Source organism: Bufo bufo, chromosome 3, assembly GCF_905171765.1.
Source record: "Bufo bufo chromosome 3, aBufBuf1.1, whole genome shotgun sequence".
Taxonomy (NCBI): Eukaryota; Metazoa; Chordata; class Amphibia; order Anura; family Bufonidae; genus Bufo; species Bufo bufo.
Window position 1 is genome coordinate 162613011 of NC_053391.1, and position 6000 is coordinate 162619010.

The window sequence follows — 6000 nt, forward strand, 5'->3', positions numbered from 1 at the left end:
CTGATGAGAGCGGATCCTACACCCGGGACCCCCGCCGATCAGCCATTTGAGAAGGTGTGAGTGCCACGGCCTTCTCCTTGCTCACCAGGCACAGTGCTGCGCTTAGTATCGTAGCTCGGCCCCTTTCACAAGTATTCTTCCCTCCACAGGTCCAGTGGGGGGGGCAATAAGTGAACCTGTAAAAACACAGAATCCAGGGAGAAAACAATAGCTAGTTAGAATTTATAATTCTGGAGAGAGACAGGGCAGGAGTCAGTGTGCCACTGGGTAACGGCAGCCATTTTATTGAGAGCTGCAACATTTATAGATACAGTACTCCGTCTATTATTGATGTGAATCACCCCAATCTTCATCACAGTCCGGCGACCTCAGGGAGGCGTTCGGCCATTTTACTGGGTGCTGCGTCTTAGCTACATGTATCACAATTACAGTGAGCTTTTTTATTTCAATAATTCATCATTTCATCAGAACGTGCCCACAGCCGGATGTATGGTCGCATCATTGTGGACACTGTCCAACTGATCATTTTCTGTTAATAACATTTTTCATCGTTAAAGGGGTTATCCAAAGTCTAAAACATGCCCCCCAATGCCTGGGCCCCTCATATAGATTATACTTACCCTGCTCCCCGGCACCCACGTCGCTTCGGATCCTTGCACGGCCACCGCTGCATCATATTGAGGAGCAGCCAATAGCAGGCCACAACAGGGATGAGCCTCCCTAGCATCGCGGGTGACACTCTGGAGGCTCATCCCTGTCGTGGCCTGCTATTGGCTTGTCCCCCCTTCGCCAGATGTTTTGATCCGCGCAACGGGGAGATTTTTCTTATAATGATTTTCTATCTTATGGATAATTCTTCAGTTGAGGTGCAGGTCCAACACCCAGGGTCCCTGCCGATCTGTTTGAGAAGGCATCAGTTCTCCTGTGAGCACCATTGTCTTCTCGCAGCTTACCAAGCAGAGTGCCGTACATTATATAGAAGCTGTGCTTGGTATCACAGCTCAGCCCCATTTACTTCTATGGGGCTAAGCTGCACCTAGGCCATGTGACCAATGAACATGCCGTCACTGGCTTAGGAAACAGCTGATCGGTGGGGGTCCTGGCTGCGCGAGCAGGTATATACAGCAGAGAAGGAAGCGCTCTCTTCACTTGTTTAGGGGAGGTCCCGGGTGTCAGACCCCCACCGATCAGATACTAATGACCTATCCTGAGGATAGGTCATCAGTATGAAAATCTTGGAAAACCCCTTTAATTAAAAAAAACCTGATGCACATCAGCAAACGGACATCCACTACCTGAACAACTAGGTTCACTCATGCCTTGACTGTGCCTTTTCTCCAGTACATACCCTGTTCCTTGACCACATGGACTTGTGGGTCAGCCTATTGGTCGAGTGGCTGTAACTGGCCCAGTATACTGTATTGTCTAGCCTCCAGTGTACTGTCAGAGTGTCACGGCCGCTATCCCAGCAGCAGTCGTGTCGCACCAGACGGAGGGGAAGGGGGACCCTTATCTACGGATGGGAAATAGAATGGCCACCCCTGACTAACCCTAAGCTGGCACCTGTCTGCCCTGATACCCTAGACGGGGTGTAAACCCGTGCGGCGAGCAGCATACCTAAACCCTCAGTCACCCTAACAAGACTAGACTGGGGAAAGGCCGATGGGAGCACTAGTCACCATCACTCACGTCTAGGAGAACAACAGGGGAAGACAGCAACAAACAAACAATCTATAGCAGAGATAGACTTATCCAGTCACGAGCAGAGAAGGCGATCCCAAACACGACAGTCCACGCCGGACTCCTTCAAAGGTCAGAATAGCACTGTAAGTAAGGATTATATCTGGCAATGACTGCAACTGAAATTGAAACTAATATAGTAGCTGGGAGTGGCAGACAGGACTCACCTGAGAAGGATGCCTACAAACTCCCAGTCAGGACAAAAAGGTTCACAAGGCAAAACCCGGATAACATACCCTGAACCACGGAGCAAACTCACAAGCTATCGCGAGTAGCAAGTCGCTGCGACCTTCTCCTCCCAGACCTGTCTGGATCAGTCACAGTCGTGACACAGAGACGGTATTCAGTGCGGTGGTATTGTCACACAGATGTGGAAAATATTGTCCTCCACAAGTGTAGAAACTATTACCTTTGTGAACAGGAATGAGGCAGTGAGGCTGATGCCAATAAATACATCTGCCATTGCTGACAGTGGCTAATTATCACAAGCCTATGGATGCAACAGTCTGCCTGTCCATCATGTCCCATACTATACTGCTGCTGTCCCTACTGCCACTACTACTACCCCTAGAAAGCATCACATCGCCTGTTTTATCCATCATGTTCCATACTATACTGCTGCTGCCACTACTACTACCCCTAGAAAGCAGCACATCGCCTGACTTATCCATCATGTGCCATATTGTGCTGCTGCCTCTACTGCCACTACTACTACCCCTAGAAAGCAGTACATCACCTGCCTTATCCATCATGTCCCATACTATACTGCTGCTGCTGCCTGAATTGCTACTACTACTACCCCTAAAAATCGGAACATTGCCTGCCTTGTCCATTGTGTTCAATAAGATGCTGCTGCTGGGAACCCTATCCTGGCAAGTGTAACAAACCTGATCGTAACAAGGGATCATTTTTATGGCATTTTAAAAAAAAAACATTACTTTTACTTTCTAGGAGAATGTATATTTTCTTTTAAATTACACCAAACCTATTGCAACTCCCCAAAAAGGGGACTGCTTGTTGATGTCACGGACACTCCCGTGACAGATGCCAGGAGATCAGAGAGACTGGCAACATGTGGGTTAATCTGACTGGTTCCTTGTGGATCATTTGTGTCTGTGTTGTTTTGGTAATAATGACCACACCTCTGGCACGTGTTGTTGGTTAGGTCATTTATCTTCCCCTATATATTACTGCCTACCCCTTCTGGGGGTGCGGTTTATAGCTTCAGTTTCTGGACTCTGGCCTAGCTGGTTGTTGGATCTCAGTTGAGCTCCTGGCGCTGCCTTTGCTCCACGTGAAGTTAAGTATCATCTTCCCTATTTGTATTTTGTTTGTTGTATTTCCCTATCTTTTGTTTCTAGGCCTGAGGGAGACTCCTGTTCATCCTTCTGGTGGAGGAATAGGTTGTATAAAGTCCTGTCACTATACCAGGGCCCTACAGGGTGTGTTAGGGCTCTAGGTTCCTGTGTATGAACTTTCCTACCATCGAGATCAGTTCATACTGATAGTCAGGACTTGGATTAGGGTTGTTCTAGGAGGTGACCTTCTCCTCTACCCTAGTTTCCAGGCCTAGTTCCTTTCCCCTTTCCTCCTGTGCTCAGTGTGGAGCTTGCCACACACACCACATCCGTGACAGTTAAATCTTCCATTACCACTGTGTGTCTATAAACACCGGCAGACATCTGCCCCAAATTAAAATTATTTTTGGCTCCTTAAAGAGGACCTTTTACCACTTCCGACCTGCCTGTTTTCTTTTTTCTTTTCAAAATCTTTTTATTGATTTTCAACAAAGAAGACATATATAGTATTCAAAAAAAAGTGCTCAGTGGCTGTGGTAAACTAGCAGTGTAAATGTAGGTAACACTACAGCACATTAGCATGAACATATCCTCAAGGGCCGAAGCCTATGCAGTTAAGGATAACAAGGCAATGTAGATGTAGAGAACTGAAATAATTACAGTCCTTGCTGGCAATGCAGACTATTAGCACATAAATAAAGAGAAAACAGCGGAAGGGGACATATGGGCGGAAGAGTTACAGTGAGGTAGGACCTGTGTCTAGCCAACAGCCGTGTCTAAGTGGACTCCAACCAAGTAGGAGGGTTGTTCCCACTGCACATTATTACATCGGAGGTATACATAGAAGTAGATTAATATTTCGGTAAGCTTGGTGAACATCTTAGTGGGGGGGGGGGTAGAATATCAGTAGAGGACCCTTGTCTATTAGCTCTCCATTTGTCCCATAACGACCAGATTGCAGTATACTTATGATGGGATCTTTGTTCCTAATGGGAGAGTTCTTCTAGCCTGGAGATGGATTCCACCCTATCAATCCAAAGAGTGGCTGAAGGTGGCGTTTACGACTTCCAGTTCGAGTCTATCAGTAACCTTGCTGCTGCAATTAGAATTCTCAATAAACCATGCTTTGATTTAGGGAATGTAACTGGGAACAAAGATAGTAAAGCTATTTTAGGACATATCGGAAGTCTTGAGTTGCCTAGTTTTAAGATGTGGTTCATACTGTCAAAGATTACTTTACAAAAAGTCACCAGCATACTGTGTCTGGGTTAATAATTTTTAATAACAAGTGGGAGTGGGTTGTCTGTTAAGAGAGAAGCGTATAAAGCATACTGCAAGTCATTGAGGCTGGGTGTCTGAAATTTAGTACTCATAGAAGCTGCGTCTAAAAATGTTCCCTCTTGGTCTAACAATTCTCCTGGTGGAAGTACTGAATTCCTAAGCTGGTGAGGTAAAGAAAAGTAGCCATCACCAGAGGATAAGAGGCAGTCCCCCACCGACATTAAGGAAGAAGGATGTTTTGAGCATGACTCTCTTATCTCAGGGATCCGCCAAACTGACAGTGTTGCTTCAAGGAGAGTGTTGTATTTCTGTCTCTGAGTCAGGTTCTGCTGGTTCGCGAACACCAGGGATCTTAGTGGACATTTAGCCAGCTTTTCTTCTATCAGTACCCAATGTTTGTGTGCTGGTTTCCTCACCCAGTCGATCAATCTACTGAGATGGATAGCATGGTAGTATCTTTTTAATGAGGGGAACCCGATCTCCCCTCTATGAAATGGTAGCAATAGGATCTTATTAGCTATTCTGGGTTTGGTGGAGCCCCAAATATAAGATGAGCACAGTTTACAAAGGCATTAAAAAATCGCTGTGGAAGGTGTAATGGAAGGACTTGTAGTAGATAGGTGAATTTAGGGACAATCAGAGTGTTAAACATGTTTCTTCTTCCAAGTCAAGAAATAAAAGTTGGGGACCAAGACTTTAAAGTTTCGGGGGATGGATTTTAGTAATGGTAGGTAATTCAAATTGTATAGCTCTTTCAAGTTTGAAGGGATATTAATTCCCAAAATTTTAAAGATGTGCTTGTCCACTCAAAGGGGGAGTTCATACGCAACCTGTAATTCTTTGGGTGGTAGGTTAATACCCATTGCTTGGGATTTGGCGATGTTGATTTTAAAGTTTGAGATGCTGTATATCCAAAGGAACTGAATATCTCTACTATAATTGGAAAGGCTTGTCTTGGGTTAGAAATCATTAATAATAGGACATCTGCATATTCAGCTTGTGTAAACTCAAGATTACCACATTTTACTCAATTCATTCCCTGGGTTAGCTTAATATGTCGTAAGAAGGGTTAAATTGAGAGTATGAATAAAATTGGAGAAAGGGGGAGTATGAATAAAATTGGAGAAAGAGAGAGGAACTCATTCACATGGATATAAGCGTTTGGTTGTTCTAATGCTGTAATGTAGGAATCCGGGAACCTCATCTGAAGTAGTGTGCACTTGAGGAAAGGCCAAGTGACCCTATCAAAGGCCTTCTCTGCGTAAGTTCCCAATATTACCATGTAATCACCCCTTTTCCCCACCAGAGCAATCGAGTTCAGTATTTTAGACGTTCTGTCTTTGCCTTCTTTTGCTGGTATAAACCCAGTTTGATCAGGGTGAATCAGATCCTTTAATAAAGGTTTTATCCTGGAGGAGAGGATTCTGGCATATATTTGGAGATCCAAATTTAGCAGGGAGATGGGTCTGTAACTTGAGCATAAGGTTGGATCCTTTTGAGGCTTGTGTATCAGAGTAATGTGGGCATTTAACGTTTGGGGAGGGAAAGGGTTGCCGGATAAGGCAGCGTTGAATGTTTGGAGCAAGTATGGCGATAAGGTTTCTTTGAAGATAGTATAATATAGAACAGGTAGGCCATCTGGTCCGGGGGATTTCCCTTTGGCTATTTGTTTTAATGATAA